Here is a 19,578-nt window from a genome sequence, read left to right as displayed (position 1 = left end):
AATATTTGTGAACCATGTATCTGATAAGGGATTAGTACTTAAACACAAAAACAACAAAATGAACCTGATTAAAAATGGGCAAAGAACTTATACATGACTCTAAAGAAGATATACAAATGGCAATAAGTACATGAGAGGTGTTCAGTGTCACTAATCATCAGGGAAATGCAAATCAAAACCACAATGAGATACCATTTCACACCTGTCAAAAGGGCTATTACCAAAAAGACAAGAGGTAATACATGCTGGCAAGGATGTGGAGAAAGGGAACCCTGGTGCACAGCTGGTGGGAATATAAATTAGTAGAGCCACTAATAAAAACAGTATGGTTTCTAACCATAAAAGGTCCTTGATTTAAAATATATATATATAGTTACTCAAAAGATTAAAAGCAAAACTACCATATGATCCAATAATTTCACTTTTAAGTGTATATCCAAAGGATACTAAATCATTGTCTCAAAGAGGCATCTGTACTCTCATGTTCACAGCAGCATTATTCACAATAGCCAAGACATGGAGACAACCTCAGTGTTCTATGCTGTGCTTAGTCGCACAGTCCTGTCTGACTCTTTTGAGACCCCAGGGACTATAACCCACCATGCTCCTCTGTCCATGGGGATTCTCCAGGCAAGAATACTGGAGTGGGTTGCCATGCCCTCCTCCAGGGGATCTTCCCAAGCCAGGGATCGAACCCAGGTCTCTCACACTGCAGGCAGACTCTTTCCATCTCAGCCAACAGATAAATAGATAAAGAGAAATTTTAGATATAGATACATAATAGTATGCAGCCATTAAAAAGAAAGAAATCCTGCCAACTGTGACAACACAGTTGGACCTTGAGGGCATTATCCTAAGTGAAATGTCAGACAGATATATTGAATGATCTCACATACATGTAGAATCTAAAAACATTCAACTCATAGAAACAGTAGAATGGTGGTTGCCTAAGGGATAGGGGAAATTGGGAGATATTGGTCAAAGTGTACAAACTTTCAATTACAAAATTAATAAGTTCAGGGGATCTAAGGTACAGAATGGTAAATACAGTTAACAATACTATAGTCTATACTTGAAAGTTTCTATGAGAATAGAGTTTTATTTTTCTCACCATAACAAAATGATGAGTATGGGAGCTGAAAGGTGTTTTAACTAACCTTATTTTCATAGATACTCTACATTATATATGTGTATCAAATCATCACATTGTATACCTTAATTTACATAATGTTATATGTCAATTACATCACAAAAAAACTGAAAAATTAAAAAATAGAAATTAAAAAAGTATACTCTAGGACCACAATAGAATTATACTACAAATTGATCATCAAAATGTAGCCAGCAAAGTCTAGTATATAAGGAGATTAAACAACACATTTCTAAATAACACATGGGGCAGAGAAGAAGCCTGAAAAGAAATTTTAAATGTTTGTAAGTGAAAATTAAAAATACAAGTTATCAAAATCCAGGGAATGCAGTGAAAGTAATGCATTGAGATAAATTATAGTGTTAAATTAGAAAAGAAGAAAGAGCTAAAGTAAATAAGATTCCACATTAGAAAGCTAGGGGAAAAAAGAGCAAATTAAACCGAAAGGAGGAGAAAAAAAAAATAGAGCAGACATTGAGGAAAATTATAAAGATAAAATAAAACAGAAACTCAATAAAGAAAATAACAAAACCCAAAGCTTGTTCTTTGCAAAGATTACTAAAATTGCTAAGCCTCTAGCCAAGTTAACTATGTGAAGAAGAGAGAAGATATAAATTATTATTTGGACAATAAAAGGGTAATAAGAGAATATTATGAACAACTATATGTCCACAGATTTGATAACCTAGATGAAATAGACCAATTGCTTGAAAGACAAAAGCAACAAAAATTCACACAAGTAATTAAACTCCAATTAAATAAATTTATATTTAAAAAATAAATAAAAACATCATACAAGTGTAAAAAAAAAAGAAAACCAAAAAAAAAAAAAAATTCACACAAGAAGAAATAGACGATCTGAATGGGCCTATACCTATTAATGAATTGAATCAAGAAATAATGAAACAGAATAGAGAGCCTAGAAATAAACCATAATTAAATAAAGCATATGTTCAATTAATCTACAAGAAAGGAGACAATGGTTAAAAGACAGTCTCTTCAATAAATGGTAATGAAAAAACTAGACTGCTACATGCAACAGAATGAAACAGGACCACTTCATTACACCATATACAGAAATAAACTAAAAATGGATTAAAGACTTAAATGTAAAACCTGAAACCATAAACCTCCTACAATAAAACAGGCAGTATGCTCTTTGACATTGGTTTTAGCAGTATTTTTTTGACATGTCTTTTCAGGCAAGGGCAACAAAAGAAAAAGTAAACAAATGAGACTAAAAACTAAAATGCCTATTTTTTTTGCAGGTACAAAGTTTATTATTTGAGACATAGCACAACAACAAGTGGGAGGGCACATAGAGTAATGCTTTGTTTACTTAAGATAGAAGCAAGGCAGAGATGCACACCAGGAGAGAAAGGTAAAATGCCTTTTACAGTGAAAAAAACTATCAACAAAACAAAAAGGCAACCTACTGAATGGGAGAAGACATTTGTAAACAATATAACCAATAAGGGGTTGATAACAAAAATGTATAAAAAATGTATACAACTCAATATCAAAATACCAACAACCCTATTAAAAATTGCAGTAGTGATGAATAGACTCTTTTTTCCCCAGGGAAAGCATACAAATGGCCAACAGGGACATAAAAATATGCTCAACATCACTAATCATCAGGGGAATGCAAATCAAATCCACAAAAAATACCACACCTCACACCTGTCAGAATGGCTATTATCAAAAAAACAAGAAACAATTGTTGGTGAGCATGTAGAAAAAAGAGAACACTCATACACTGTTGGTGGGAATGTAAATTGGCACACCAAGTATGGAAAACAGTATGGATAACCCTCAAGAAACTAAAAATAGAACTACGATCTAATCCACAATTCTACTTCTGAGTACTTATTTGAAGAAACAAACTAATTGAGATAGACTTTGGAAGGACTGTTGCTAAAGCTGAAACTCCAATACTTTGGCCACCTCATGCGAAAAGTTGACTCATTGGAAAAGACTCTGATGCTGGGAGGGATTGGGGGCAGGAAGAGAAGGGGACAACAGAGGATGAGATGGCTGGATGGCATCACCGACTCGATGGACATGAGTTTGGGTGAACTCCTTGAGTTGGTGATGGACAGGGAGGCCTGGCGTGCTGCAGTTCATGGGGTCGCAAAGAGTCGGACACGACTGAGTGACTGAACTGAACCCCTATATTCATTGCAATACTATTTACAATAGCCAAGATATGGAAGCCACCTAAGTGTCCATCGATAGACAAATAGATAAAGAAGAGGTAGTATATATAAATAATGGAATATTACTCATCCATAAAAAAGAATGAAATCTTGCCATTTGCAACAATGTGGATGGAGAGAAATGTCAGAGAAAGATGAATATTATATGATTTCACTTACACGTTTTGTAATCTATAAAAGAGAACAAATGAACAAACAAAGTAAAACATAAACAGACTCATAGGTATGAAGAACAAATTGGTGGTTGCCAGAGGGGAGGTGTGTTGGGGGATGGGCAAATAGATAAAGGGGATCAAAAGATGCAAACTTCCAGCTATAAAATAAATAAGTCATGAGAATGTAAAGTGCAGTATAGGAATATAGTTAATGATATTTTAATACCTCTGGTGACAGATGGTAACTAGATCTATCATGGTGATCATTTTATAATTTATAAAAATAGTGAATCACTATTCTATACTTGAAACTCATATAACATTGTATATCAATTATAATTTTTAAAAAAATTAATAACCTTACAAAGCAAATCACTAGTCTTAGATGGGCTCACTGATGGATTCTATCAGACAATAAGGGGGAAAAAATTATACCAATTATCTGCAGTTTCTTCCAAAAATTGAAGCAGAGGGAATACTTACCTCACTCTATGAGGGGTTTACCATAGGTGGCACCAGTGGTAAAGAATCTGCCTGCCCTACAGGAGATGCAGGAGACACGGATTTGATCCCTGGGTCAGGAAGATCGCCTGGAGTAGGATATGACAACCCACTTCAGTATTCTTTTCTAGAAAATTCTGTGTACAGAGGAGCCTGGCAGGCTATAGTACATGGGGTCGCAAAGAGTTGGACATGGCTAATTGTGCACGTGCGCACACACACACATATGATGAGGCCAGCATTATACTAATACCAAACCTAGACAAAAAAAAAACTTCGTAGGAAAACTACAAATCAATTATCTATCATGAACATAGCTGTAAAACCCCTCAACAAAATATTAGCAAATCAAATCAAACAATGTTTAAAAAGAATAATGCAACATTTAACAAGTGGAATGACCACAAGTTTGGTTCAACATTTGAAAATCAATTGATGTAATTCATCATAGCAACACACTGATAAATAAAAATCACATCATCATATCAATAGATGCAGAAAAAAAAAAACATTTGCGATATCAAACACTCATTTATGATAAAAAAAAAAGTTGAAATAGGAGTGCAGGGAAACTTCCTCAATTTGATAAACAATATCTGAAAAGCCTGCAGCAAACATCATACCTAATGGTAAGAACCGCAAAGCATTCCTATGAAGGAATCAATAGGCAAGGATATCTCCTTACTACTTTTCTACATCATACTGGAAGTCCCAGCTAAGAAAAGAAAATAAAAGGTATAAAAATTCAGAAGGGAGATATAAAACTGTCTATGTACTAGATGACATTATTGCATATAGAAAGTCCAAAATAATGGATGGAACAACTCCTGGAACTAATAAGAATTATAGCAAGCTTTCAGGACACAAGGTTAATATACAAAAGCCAACCATTTTCCTATATATCAGCAAAGAATAAGAATTTAGAAATTCAAAACACAATGCCATTTACATTAGCACCAAAAAATACATAGACAGGTTTATCAAAATAAATACAAGATCTACTTGAGGAAAACTACAAAACCCTGATGTATGAAATCAAAAAAGAAGGAAATAAATGGAGAGAGAGTGCATGTTAATGGATAGAAGACAAAATGTCAAGTTTTCAGTTCTCTCCGACTTGATCTATAGATTCAATGCAATCTCAATCAAAATATCAGGAAGTTATTTTGGAATATCAACAAACTGATTATAAAGTTATTATAAAGTTCATATAGAGGGGCAAAAGATCCATAATAACTGACACAATATTGAAAGAGAAGAACAATGGAGGGCTGATACTACTCAACTTCAAGACTTACTATAAAGCTGTAGTAACCAAGAAAGTGTATTATTGGCAACTGTTACTGCTAATTCACTTCAGTCGTGTCCGACTCTGTGCAACCCCATAGACGGCAGCCCACCAGGCTTCCCCATCCCTGGGATTCTCCAGGCAAGAACACTGGAGTGGTTTGCCATTTCCTTCTCCAATGTATGAAAGTGAAAGTGAAGTCACTCAGTCGTGTCCGACTCCAGCGGCCCCATGGACTGCAGCCTACCAGGCTCCTCTGTCCATGGGATTCTCCAGGCAAAAGTACTGGAGTGGGGTGCCATTGCCTTCTCCAATTATTGGCAAATAATAGACAGATCAATGGAAAGCTTAGAAGTAGAGCCATGTAAATATAATCAACTGATCTTTGACAAAGTAGTAAAGGCAATACTATGGAGCAAAGATAGTCTTTTCAACAAATGGTGCTGAAACAACTGGATATCCACATGTTAAAAAAATGAATCTAGACAAAGACCTCACACTTTGACAAAAATTAAAGATGAATCACAGACCTATGTGTAAAATGGAAAACTATAAAATTCCTGGAAGATAACCTAGAAGAAAACCTCTATGACCTTGGGTATGGCAATGATTTTTTAGGTACAAACCAAAGGCAGGTTCCATGAAAAAAATTACTGATAAGCTGAACTTAATTTTTTAAGTCTGACAGGCAAAAGGCACTGGTAAAAGAATGAAAAGCCAAAGACTTGGAGAAATTTTTTACAAAAGAAACATCTGTACAGCAGAAAGTAATACAACACCATAAAGCAACTATACTCCAATAAAAAAAATTAAAAGATACCCATGATAAAAGACTTATATAGAAATTACAAAAATAACTCTTTTTCTTTTTTTTCTTTCTTTTTTTTTTTTTTTTTTTTCTGTAAGTAGGTACTTTTATTAGCCTTACTTGAAAGATGCAGAAACAGAAATACAGACAGATTAAGTAATCTGCCTCAAGTCACACAGCTGGAAAGCAGCAGAGGCAACATTTGAACCCAGACAATCCGGCCCCAGAGCATCTGCTTTTAACAATTCTGTGTCATTTAATTCACGGTCTCTATGATTTTATAAACTTCTATCATTTATCACTTCTATCTGATCCCTCAGCCTCCAGACTGCCAGGCTATTTTTAATTACCTCCTTGGAAGAATTCACTGTTTTTCCCTCTACTTTCAAAAGTAATTCTTAAAGTCAACAATAAGAAAACAAACAACCCAATTAAAAAATGTGACAAACATCGTAACAGACACCTCACCATAGAAGGTATACAAATGGCAAATATGCATATAAAAAGATGCCTATGTCTTAGTCATCAGGGAAATGCAAAATAAAACAATAAGATACTACTGCACACCTATTAGAATGGTCAAAACCCTGAATATTGACACCACCAAATGCTGAGAAGGATCTGGAATAATAGGAACTCTTGTTCATTGCTAGTGGGAATGCAAAATGGTACAGCCACTTTGGAAGACACTTTGGAAGCTTCTTACAAAGCTAAATATAATTTTACCATACAATTCCATCAATCAAACTCTGGAATTTACCCAAAGGAATTGATAATTTATATTCCCTCAGATGGGGTTACCTCGTTGCTCAGAGTAAAGAATCCATCCACAATGCAGGAGACATGGGTTTGATCCCTGGGTCAGGAAGATTCCCTGGAGAAGGGAATGGCTCCCCACTCCAGTATTCTTGCCTGGAGAATTCCATGGACAGAGGAGCCTGGTGGGCTACAGTCTGGGTCACAAAGAGTCGGACACAAATGAGTGACTAACACTTTTCAGTACCTTTCTTTTGCACAAAACCTGCATACAGATGTTTCTAGCGGCCTTATTTATAATCTCCCAAACTTAAAAGTCACCAAAATATTCTTCAATAGGTGAACTTAAAAATAAACTGTGGAACATCCAGACATTGGAAAATTCTTCAGCACTGAAAAGAAATGAGATATTAAGTAATATAAAGACATACAGGAACTGTAAAATCAAAAACAAAACCACAGAACCCTAAATTAAATAGAGTTGGGAGACTAGAAGGAGGAGCTCTCATGCCCTGTGAGGATAGCAGAGCCCAATAGAAAGAAGGCCTTCTTTCCTGGCAAGAACTCTGACAAAGAAAAGTCATAAATTCTGTTTACTATAGCCCTCCCAACTTTCTTTTCCTCTCTATAAAAGTGTTCTCCTTTCCTTGCTGTAGGAGGACTTCCACATGACTCACCATGGTTACTGACTCCAAATTGCAATTCTCTGCTGATATTGAATAAACTCATTTTTGCTTGAGAGATATCTGATAGTCTACTTGTTTTAGGTCAACAGAATCTTAAATGCACATTACTAAGTGCAAGAAGCCAATCTGAAAATGCTACATTCTAGAAAAAGGCAAAACTATGGAGACAATAAAAATATCAGTGTTGCCTGAGCTTGAGTAGGGGTAGGATGAATAGGTGGAACACAGAGGATTTTTGAGGCAATGAGAATACTCTGGATGATACCATAATGATGGTTACATATCATTAGATATCAATATTTAACCAAATCCATAGAACATACAACACAGAGGATGAACCCTCATGCAAACTATGAACTTAGGGTCATTATGATGTGTCAATGTAAGGTCATCAGTTGTTATAAATAGCCCACTCTGGTAGGGGATGTTGATAATAGGGAAGACTATTTGTGCATAGGGATAGAATATTGGGGAAATCTGTGTATCATCCTCTCAATTTTGCTGTGAACATAAGACATAACATGACTGAGCAACTTCAAAAAAAAAAAAAAGCTATGAATAGAAGGGAAGTTCCTGAACCTAGACGAAGGGCATCTATTTAAAAAACCTATAGTTAACATCATACCTAGTGATGAAAGACTAAATGTTTCCCCACAAGACTGGGAAAAAGCAAAGACGTCCACTCTCACCACTCTTACTCAATTTATTTCTGGAAGTTCTAACCACTACAATAAGACAAGAAGAGGAAATAAGGCATACAGATTGGAAAGAAAGAAATAAAATTGTCCCTATTTGCAGATGACATGACTGAATACATAGAAATTCCAAAGGAATACACAAAAAACAAAAACACTGGAACTAGTAAATTCAGCAGTGTGGCAGGATAAAAAATCAACACACACACATACACACACATCATATATCTACATGAACACCCAATGTAATTGGTGTTCAAAATCAAAACCCAAGGTAATTTACAATGTATCCAAAGAAATTCAAATACTTAGGTATACACTTAATAAAATATGTACATGATACATACACTAAAAACTACAAAATGTGATGAAAGAAATTAAGGACTTAAATAAATGTAAAAACATATACCATGTGTAGAAAAGACAAATATACAATATCACTTATATGTGGAATCTAATGAAAGGATACAAAGGAACTTATCTACAAAACAGAAATAGTTACTGATGTAGAAAACTAGTGTATGGTTACCAGGGAGGAAGGAGGGATGGGGATAAATTGCAAGACTGGGATTGACATATACACACTACTATATATAAAAATCACGATGGTGTGATCACTGACCTAGAGCCAGATATCCTGGAATGTGAAGTCAAGTGGGCCTTAGAAAGCATCACTACGAACAAAGCTAGCGGAGGTGATGGAATTCCAGTTGAGCTATTCCAAATCCTGAAAGATGATGCTGTGAAAATGCTTCACTCAATATGCCAGCAAATTTGGAAAACTCAGCAGTGGCCACAGGACTGGAAAAGGTCAGTTTTCATTCCAATCCCAAAGAAAGGCAATGCCAAAGAATGCTCAAACTACCACACAATTGCACTCATCTCACACGCTAGTAAATTAATGCTCAAAATTCTCCAAGCCAGGCTTCAGCAATGTGAGCCGTGAACTTCCTGATGTTCAAGCTGGTTTTAGAAAAGGCAGAGGAACCAGAGATCAAATTGCCCACATCCGCTGGATCATGGAAAAAGCAAGAGAGTTCCAGAAAAACATCTATTTCTGCTGTATTGACTATGCCAAAGCCTTAGACTGTGTGGATCACAATAAACTGTGGAAAATTCTTCAAGAGATGGGAATACCAGACCACCTGATCTGCCTCTTGAGAAATCTGTATGCAGGTCAGGAAGCAACAGTTAAAACTGGACATAGAACAACAGACTGGTTCCAAATAGGAAAAGGAGTTCGTCAAGGCTGTATATTGTCACCCTGTTTATTTAAGTTATATGCAGAGTACATCATGAGAAATGCTGGACTGGAAGAAACACAAGCTGGAATCAAGATTGCCAGGAGAAATATCAATAACCTCAGATATGCAGATGACACCACCCTTATGGCAGAAAGTGAAGAGGAACTCAAAAGCCTCTTGATGAAGGTGAAAGTGGAGAGTGAAAAAGTTGGCTTAAAGCTCAACATTCAGAAAACGAAGATCATGGCAACCGGTCCCATCACTTCATGGGAAATAGATGGGGAAACAGTGGAAACAGTGGCTGACTTTATTTTTCTGGGCTCCAAAATCACTGCAGATGGTGACTGCAGCCATGAAATTAAAAGACACTTATTCCTTGGAAGGAAAGTTGTGACCAACCTAGGTAGCATATTGAAAAGCAGAGACATTACTTTGCCAACAAAGGTTCGTCTAGTCAAGGCTATGGTTTTTCCTGTGGTCATGTATGGATGTGAGAGTTGGACTGTGAAGAAGGCTGAGCGCCGAAGTATTGATGCTTTTGAAGTGTGGTGCTGGAGAAGACTCTTGAGAGTCCCTTGGACTGCAAGGAGGTCCAACCAGTCCATTCTGAAGGAGATCAGCCCTGGGATTTCTTTGGAAGGAATGATGCTAAAGCTGAAACTCCAGTACTTTGGCCACCTCATGCGAAGAGTTGACTCATTGGAAAAGACTGTGATGCTGGGAGGGATTGGGGGCAAGAGGAGAAGGGGACGACAGAGGATGAGATGGCTGGATGGCATCACTGACTCAATGGACGTGAGTCTGGGTGAACTCCGGGAGTTGGTGATGGACACGGAAGCCTGGTGTGCTGCGATTCATGGGGTCCCAAAGAATCGGACATGACTGAGTGCCTGATCTGATCTGATCTGATATATAAAAATAAATAACAGTAAGGACCTACTCTCAATATTCTGTAATGGCCTATATGGGAAAAGAATCTAAAAAAGAGTGGGTATATGTAAAAGTGTAAGTGATTCACTTTGCTATACACCTGAAGATACCACAATGGTGTAAGTCAAATATATTCCAATAAGTAAAAAAAAAAAAAAAACACCATGAGTTCAACACAGTAAAGCAGTCAATTCTCCTGAAATTATTATATAGACTTAACACAGTTTTTACCAAAGTCTCAGCAATTTTTTGTAGACATAGGCAAGCTTATTCTAAAAGGTATTGATAATTAAAAGCTACAGGTCCTAGTATAGCTAAAACAATCCTGACATGGAAGAGTAAAATGGGAGTAATCACTTTAGGGTTAGGGTTAGGGTAATCACTTTGCTCATAAATCCTATGTTATAACCGGAGTGATAAAGACCTGTGCACAGATGTTCATAAAATGTTTTTCCTTATTAGCCAAATAACTACATGCAATCTAGATGTCTTTCACTGGGTCAGTGGTTAAACAAATCATGGTACATACACACCACAAAAACAAATGATGCAGGCAACAACTTGGATGAATCCCATGGGCATGCTGGGTGGGAAAAAACGCTACTTTCAAAAGGTACAGTTTCATTTATATAATTTTGAAATGTCAAAATTATAGAAATGGAAAAGAGATTAGAGATTGCTAGGTTAAGGACCAAGGAGGGAGAGTGGAAAAGAAATAGATATAGCTATAAAAAGGAAATCTGAGGTATCCTTATTGTTCTAGAACTATTCTGTATACTGTCTGTATATTCGTATATTGGGGTGGTATACACAAAAACCTACTATGTGATAAAATTGTACAGAAGTAAACAAACACTGAGACACACATGACTACAGGTAAACTTCGGAAATCAGAATGAGATAGGTGAATCAATGTCAACATTCTACTTAAGGCACTGCATTGTCTTACAAAATTCTACCATTGGAGGAAATAGTAAAGTCTACAGGGAATCTCTGTATGTTAATATGCAATTATTTCCAAAATTTTCTATTAAAAAAATCCTACTATTTTTTTCCCAAGAATAATACTGAATAATAAATAGCTTGTTTGTTGGCTGCTAATCAGGTTTGCATGAAACCTCAGGTAATAAACAGCTACAGGCCACTGCCTCAAACCAAGCTGAAGGAGATATGCTTTTTGATGTTTCCAATGGTCAGTCCACTGGAGAAGGGAATGGCAAACCACTTCAGTATTCTTGCCTTGAGAACCTCATGAACAGTATGAAAAGGCAAACTGATAGGATACTGAAAGAGGAACTCCCCAGGTCAGTAGGTGCCCAATATGCTACTGGAGATCAGTGGAGAAATAACTCCAGAAAGAATGAAGGGATGGAGCCAAAGCAAAACCAATACCCAGTTGTGTATGTGACTGGTGATAGAAGCAAGGTCCAATGCTGTAAAGAGCAATATTGCATAGGAACCTGGAATGTCAGGTCCATGAATCAAGGCAAATTGGAAGTGGTCAAACAGGAGATGGTAAGAGTGAACGTCAACATTCTAGGAATCAGCGAACTAAAATGGACTGGAATGGGTGAATTTAACTCAGATGACCATTATATCTACTACTGTGGGCATGAATCCCTCAGAAGAAATGGAGTAACCATCATGGTCAATAAAAGAGTTTGAAATGCAGTACTTGGATGCAATCTCAAAAACGACAAAATGATCTCTGTTCGTTTCCAAGGGAAACCATTCATTATCACAGTAATCCAAGTCTATGTCCCAACCAGTAATGCTGAAGAAGCTGAAGTTGAACGGTTCTACGAAGACCTACAAGACCTTTTAGAACACCCAAAAAAGATGTTCTTTTCATTATAGGGGACTGGAATGCAAAAGTAGGAAGTCAAGAAACACCTGGAGTAACAGGCAAATTTGGCCTTGGAATACGGAATGAAGCAGGGCAAAGACTAATAGAGTTTTGCCAAGAAAAAGCACTGGTCATAGCAAACACCCTCTTCCAAAAACACAAGAGAAGACTCTACACATGGACATCACCAGATGGTCAACACTAAAATCAGATTGATTATATTCTTCCCAGCCAAAGATGGAGAAGCTCTATACAGTCAACAAAAACAAGACCAGGAGGTGACTGTGGCTCAGATCATGAACTCCTTATTGCCAAATTCAGACTTAAATTGAAGAAAGTAGGGAAAACCACTACACCATTCAGGTATGACCTAAATCAAATTCCTTATGATTACTGAGTGGAAATGAGAAATAGATTTAAGGGACTAGATCTGATAGATAGAGTGCCTGATGAACTATGGATGGAGGTTCATAAAATTGTACAGGAGACAGGGATCAAGGCCATCTCCATGGGAAAGAAATGCAAAAAAGCAAAATGGCTGTCTAGGGAGGCCTTACAAATAGCTGAGAAAAGAAGAGAAGCGAAAAGGAAAGATATAAGCATCTGAATGCAGAGTTCCAAAGAATAGCAAGGAGAGATAAGAAAGCCTTCCTCAACAATTAATGCAAAGAAATAGAAGAAAATAACAGAATGGGAAAGACTAGAGATCTCTTCAAGAAACTTAGAGATATCAAGGGAATATTTCATGCAAAGATGGGCTCGATAAAAGACAGAAATGGTATGGACCTAACAGAAGCAGAAGACATTATGAAGAGGTGGCAGGAATACACAGAATAACTGTACAAAAAAGATCTTCACGACCCAAATAATCACAATGGTGTTATCACACACCTAGAGCCAGACATCCTGGAATGGGAAGTCAAGTGGGCCTTAGAAAGCATCACTCTGAACAAAGCTAGTGGAGGTGATGGAATTCCAGTTGAGCTGTTTCAAATCCTGAAAGATGATGCTGTGAAAGTGCTGCACTCAATATGCCAGCAAACTTGGAACACTCAGCAGTGGCCACAGGACTGCAAAATGTCAGTTTTCATTCCAATCCCAAAGAAAGGCAGTGCCAAAGAATGCTCAAACTACCACACAATTGCACTCATCTCACATGCTAGTAAAGTAATGCTCAAAATTCTCCAAGCCAGGCTTCAGCAATACATGAACTGTGAACTTCCAGATGTTCAAGCTGGTTTTAGAAAAGGCAGAGGAACCAGAGATCAAATTACCAACATCCGTTGGATCTTTGAAAAAGCAAGAGAGTTCCAGAAAAACATCTTTTTCTGCTTTATTGACTATGCCAAAGCCTTTGACTTTGTGGATCACAATAAACTGTGGAAAATTCTCAAAGAGATAGGAATACCAGAGCACCTGACCTGCCTCTTGAGAAACCTATATGTAGGTCAGAAAGCATCAGTTAGAACTGGACATGGAACAACAGACTGGTATCAAATAGGAAAAGGAGTATGTCAAGGCCGTATATTGTCACCCTGCTTATTTAATTCTATGCAGAGTACATCATGAGAAATGCTGGGCTGGAAGAAGCACAAGCTGGAATCAAGATTGCCGGGAGAAATATCAATAACCTCAGATATGCAGATGACACCACCCTTATGGCAGAAAGTGAAGAGGAACTAAAAAGCCTCTTGATGGAGGTGCAAGAGGAGAGTGAAAAAGTTGGCTTAAAACTCAACATTCAGAAAATGAAGATCATGGCATCCGGTCCCATCACTTCATGGGAAATAGATGGGGAAACAGTGTCAGATTTTATTTTTCTGGGCTCCAAAATCACTGCAGATGGTGATTGCAGCCATGTAATTAAAAGATGCTTACTCCTTGGAAGAAAAGTTATGACCAACCTAGATAGCATATTGAAAAGCAGAGACATTAATTTGCCAACAAAGGTCCGTCTAGTCAAGGCTGTGGTTTTTCCAGTGGTCATGTATGGATGTGAGAGTTGGACTGTGAAGAAAGTGCCTACGAATTGATGATTTTGTACTGTAGTGTTGGAGAAGACTCCTGAGAGTCCCTTGGACTGCATGGAGATCCAACCAGTCCATTCTCAAGGAGATCAGCCTTGGGATTTCTTTGGAAGGAATGATGCGAAAGCTGAAACTCCAGTACTTTGGCCACCTCATGCGAAGAGTTGATTCATTGGAAAAGACTCTGATGCTGGGAGGCATTGGGGGCAAGAGGAGAAGGGGACGACAGAGGATGAGATGGCTGGATGGCATCACCGACTCTATGGACATGAGTTTGAATAAACTCCGGGAGTTGTTGATGGAGAGGGAGGCCTGGCGTGCTGTGATTCATGGGGTTGCAAAGAGTCGGACACAACTGAGCGACTGAACTGAACTGAACCGAATGATCAGTCATTGATCACACTGGGACACACTTGACACTTTCCTAAGGAGTTATCTAACCTCCTGTGAACTCCCTGATGCTGTTAATGTGTAAGCAGGCTGCACTACCACTTCATGAATTGGCAGACAAGACTTGGGAAGGGATTGGATAGATCTTGAAATAAATAGTAGATGGAAGGGAGCTGTTTCCACTGAGATAAGATAATGGTATTATATCTGAGATCAGATCCCCAGAGGGCTTTTTTGGGACAAACAAATTGACTGTGTTGTCTGAGGTTCTAAAAGTAAGTGAAGTTTGGATCAACAGTTGACCTCAGGAGTGCTTTATAGATGCAGATAGAGGCTTGGCTGAAAGAAGGACCAACTGAACTGTCCAATAATGAGATGTACTACTTTGGGATGTAGACTGTCCTATTTTTGGAAGCATTTAAGCAGAAGTCATTAAACGTCTCAGAAATGTGGACATTTCCTTTCAATATGCAGATTCTAATACCAAAGTAATCATATAAAACACAGCTGCTGGTATTTAATTGCAACACATCTCTCGTTCCCTCACTGGCTTTTCTTTTTTTCCTGACTGGAACCTTCTCTTCTGTGATAATTGGAAGTTAAAAAAAAAAAGTACTCTGAGGTCTTGGGATCAGTGTTCTATATAGACTGCAATCTCTGCAGGAAAATTCAAGTTATTATTGTTTTTGGTGGCATGTAGGGACACAGAACCCTGCAATTACCCCCTGGACTAATCTGAGAGATTGATATGGACACAAGATAACCATTGTAGCATTATGAGAAAAACCAATTGTTTTCATGTCTGTTTTTCCTAATAAACTGTGAACTCTTTCAAGGATACCATATTTTACATTTTTAAAAAAGTTCTTCCTACACATAGTGGTTTCTCAATAGTTTCTCCATAAAATGTTTCTCAGGCATGATCAATAGCTTGTGATGTAGTTTGTATAACAAATGCTGGCCTGGCATTTCTTCCCAGGAGGAAGAAGGTGCTCGCTTCCACTTGCTTTTTTGGGTGACATCTAAGGTAGATAATGTGACTATTTCTAAAGATATCTCTCTACCATTTCCTTCATTTAATGGCAACCAGAGGGCTAAAACAATACTTTAAAGATCTGAGCTTTTGACAGAGTTCCTAGTGCTAGACACATGAATCTAGTTTGATGTCTTAGGTGTGAAAAGGGTGGGAAGGCTCTGGATATTTTCTTTAAGCTGAGGCTGGTGGGTTGGTGGACAGGGGAGGCATTTATAAATGATCAGGGCCAACTGAGTGACTTAGCACACATAGGGCCTTCTAAACTTTGGAAAACCTTGTTGATATGTGTTCCAGTATGGCATTCTCTGCTTCCCACCATCCTCCTCACTCTTGGGAGTAGGGGTATTGGGGTGGGGGAAGGAGAGGGCAATGTGTTGTTGGTCATTCAAAAAAGGAAATAGGAAATCCAAAGAGGCTAAGTTAGGAAGAGAAAAAGAAGAAGCCTGGGACCAGAGGAAGGTGTGCTAAGAAAGACTGGGCCTTCTCTTGCCCCTTGGTGAAAGGACAGGAACACCCACAGCCAGGAGTCTGGCCTTGTAGCCTATTTTAGTGGTGGGGAGGGGTACCCTGGGACACACTAGGAGCCTAAGTCTCAGCACAGCCAGACACCTGTCAGTCAGTCCTTCCAAGACTTCCCCATGGATGGCCCTGTTCTCAAAGGGATCTCTCCCAGAAAGGCATTAGTAAGATAACACGGCCTTCAGAGCGAGGTGGAGGCGGGGTGGAGGGTAGCCTAAAATTAGCCCTCTGGATCTATTCAGCCAGACTGCAGGCAGTGTTATTAACAGTGGAAACTAGGGGCTCTGCCTGCTCCAGCCCCTGGGGCAAGTAGGGGGCTCCCTTTGGAGGGGCCACCAAGGCCCAGTGCTTCACAGAGGTGTAGGGGCAGCCTGGTGAGTACCTGGAGCCTAGAATATGATAATGCTATCAGGAACAAGTGAACTCTTAGGGCTGCTGTCTGGTGAACCTATGATCACCACCCTTTGTAGTCTGTTTCCACTGGGTCTGGTTTCTGGTGGTGCTTGGGAGGTCAGTGAGGAAACCTGCCCACAGAGAGAAGGACGGGTTCCTGCTGTGTTTGTCCCAGGAAAGTATGTCTGCCTGGGCTCTGGGATTCAAATGGTCCTACTTCTTCAGGGAAATCACTGCAGTTATGCAATACAGGAAGGGGGAAGGTTTGTTTGTCTTTGTGTCCTTGTTTAGTATAATATCTAATTCATGACTAAACTTAGAAAATGAAGCTAGATCTTGCACTGTGTCTGTTTAAATATGTCTTGGTATGTCTTTGTCTCTGGGTAATATTTTTGAGGTTAATTTGTAAATAAGCTCTATTTATTTGGCTTAAAAAAAGGTAAGCACTTACAAATCAAATAATTCTAAATTAAACAATAAATTCCAGGTTCATATGAACTGGGAAATATTCAGTATTAAATACCTGATAGTAATGCTTGTTCATTGACCTATCTAGTATAGACATGTCTTAGAGTAATTAGACCACCCTCGTGACTTCCCTGGTGGCTCAGATGGTAAAGCGTCTGTCTACAATGTGGGAGACCTGGGTTCGATCCCTGGGTTGGGAAGTTCCCTGGAAAAGGAAATGGCAACCCAGTCCAGTACTCTTGCCTAGAAAATCCCATGGACGGAGGAGCCTGGTGTCCATGGGGTTGCGAAGAGTCAGACACGACTGAACGACTTCACTCACTTTAGTATTTGTGAGTATGTGTAGATGCAGAAGGATAGGCTCAAGGACAGAAAGGCAGAGCTCCTCGATGTAGGGGGGGTGGAGAGGGGAAAACAAGCATTAAAAATAGTCTATTAATGCTTGGCAGACTATTCTGGGGCCCACTGAAACCAGCCACTCTCCCAAAGGAGTTATTAACCTAAATTCACAGACACCCTCACAAGAGGGCCTTAGATAGAATTCAAAAAATCAAAAAATACAGATGATATGAACAAATACTTTTATTTCCCCTAATCTAACTGAAATTTACTACTTCCTTCAAGGATGAATGCAGGCAGCAAATAGCAATCATATTACTAGTTTCTATAACTTGGTCACCAGAAGAAATCATAGATATTTCCTTTCATATTACAGTTGTGACAGAGATCTAGAAATGTCATTTGTGCTCATTATAACTTAGAAATTATTAGTAGAACTTGTTATTTAATGTGTTAATAAAGAACTTTTATTACTACATATGCAATTTTAAAAATATTTTGATAGCTATTTTTCAATATAATTGGTTTCCTTTAATTCTATATAGCTTATGGATGGAGGGACACATATGCCTGTGGCCGATTCATGTTGATGTATGGCAAAAACCATCACAATATTGTAAAGTAATTATCCTCCAATTAAAATAGATTAATTAATCTAAAAAAGAAAGAAAAAATTAAAAATTATTCTGAGATGGGGCCAGAAACTTAACAAGATTGCCACAGAGGCTGATGTCACCAAAAAAAGAGTTTAAAACCCCTGCACTTTGGGGATCAGGAGAAGGATCCTTGCACAGAATGGCCGCACACAATAACTCTGATTAATAAACAATAGTATGGTGAGGTTAGACAATAGATGGCTTAGATTTTCTTATCCTGTCTAATGAGATGAGGTACAATTCACTCAAGTACCCAAGGCTGCTGGGGTTTATGTCTTGTTCTCCTTCTGGAGGCTCATTATATTGGCCCTGCTGTAGGCTCATAATATGACCTTGGTAAGATCTTCAGCATTTCCCTTCACACTCCCTTTCCTCTTCATTTCCCTGAACATCACTCCCCCAAGAGTAAGATATTAATATTGTAAAATAGTAAGATTTATTTTATTTAATGATTTCGTAAAGAAATCATTTCTTTACAGATCACATGATTAAGGTCGTGGAATCCAGCATGACCTCAAACCTGAGGATTCTGGGAGCTACAATACAAATGCTTGAGGCAAGGAGGAGGGATATGTGTTTGCTTTTCAGGTGGTAATAGAAAGGACAGGATGGGGAGTAGGGAAACCTGGTTTCTATTCCATCTCTAAATTTAAGTTATGGAGCTTTAACCTCAGGAGGGAGCAGCAGTCATAGAAATTGAAGACCTAAGTAATAATAATAATCATAGTGAAAATAGTTACTGAGTACTACATTCAAGTGGTATTATAAATATTTAAGATGTATTAACTCATTTAATCCTAACAATAGTCCTTGAGATAGATACTACTATTACTCTATCTTTACAAATAAAGGAATAGACACAGAGAGATTAAATGATCTGCCCTGGGTCACACAGCTACTAAGTGGTAGAGATGAGATTGAAACAGAATCCTAGACCATGTTTTACTACTTCCATATATGGACTCCCAATCTGCAGTAGGGAAAAAACAGATCCACACAGAAGGAGTTATGATACAGTGTGATGACTGCTATAGTGCTATAAGAGCAAAGACTCAAGGAAGTAACCAATCAGAGGAAGTTGCATGTGAAAGAAGAAAGCATGATATATATCAAGAGCCATAATTTCTCCTCCCTTATTGGTGGATTTTGGAGTATAAGTAGAGGAATGATAGAAAGTGAGGCTGGAGATTTTGGCCAAGGTTTTCTCATGAAGGACGTAAGCTTGGCAAGGCATCTGGGCTATACTCTGAAAGAAAGGGGAGTCATTAAAAGATTTAAAATAGAGGATTGGCGCAGACAAGGTTTATATTTTTAAGTGATCACTTTAGCCATAAGAAGAAGAAATTATTGAAAAAGTAAACTAGGAGACTACTGTAAGAGTTGATGCAAAAGATGATAGAGGCCTAGACAAAGTACAGGCAATGAGTATAAGCTTGAGAGGGGTAGCCTATAGAGGTCTCTAGGAAGTAAAA

General features: G+C 38.1%; 1 protein-coding gene across 2 annotated transcripts in view; it reads left to right on the top strand.

Annotated features, from left to right (window-relative positions):
• ASB12 (ankyrin repeat and SOCS box containing 12) overlaps positions 1 to 19,578 on the top strand; it is a 204,223-nt gene that overhangs the window by 180,140 nt on the left and 4,505 nt on the right. The window contains exon 1 of one of the 2 annotated variants that reach the window (XM_086390092.1): positions 16,488 to 16,624. The exons of the other annotated variant lie outside the window; for it this stretch is intronic. The gene's annotated coding sequence lies outside the window, so the exon portion shown is untranslated. Of the gene's footprint in view, positions 1 to 16,487; positions 16,625 to 19,578 lie in introns of those variants that run through there. 2 annotated transcript variants of the gene reach the window in all.

The sequence above is a fragment of the Bos grunniens genome, chromosome X (assembly GCF_055505025.1).
Source record: "Bos grunniens cultivar Pamir isolate PY7600 chromosome X, Bosgru_T2T1.0, whole genome shotgun sequence".
Taxonomy (NCBI): Eukaryota; Metazoa; Chordata; class Mammalia; order Artiodactyla; family Bovidae; genus Bos; species Bos grunniens.
The sequence above is the reverse complement of the archived record's forward strand: the minus strand, read 5'-3'. Positions and strand labels throughout refer to the sequence as shown.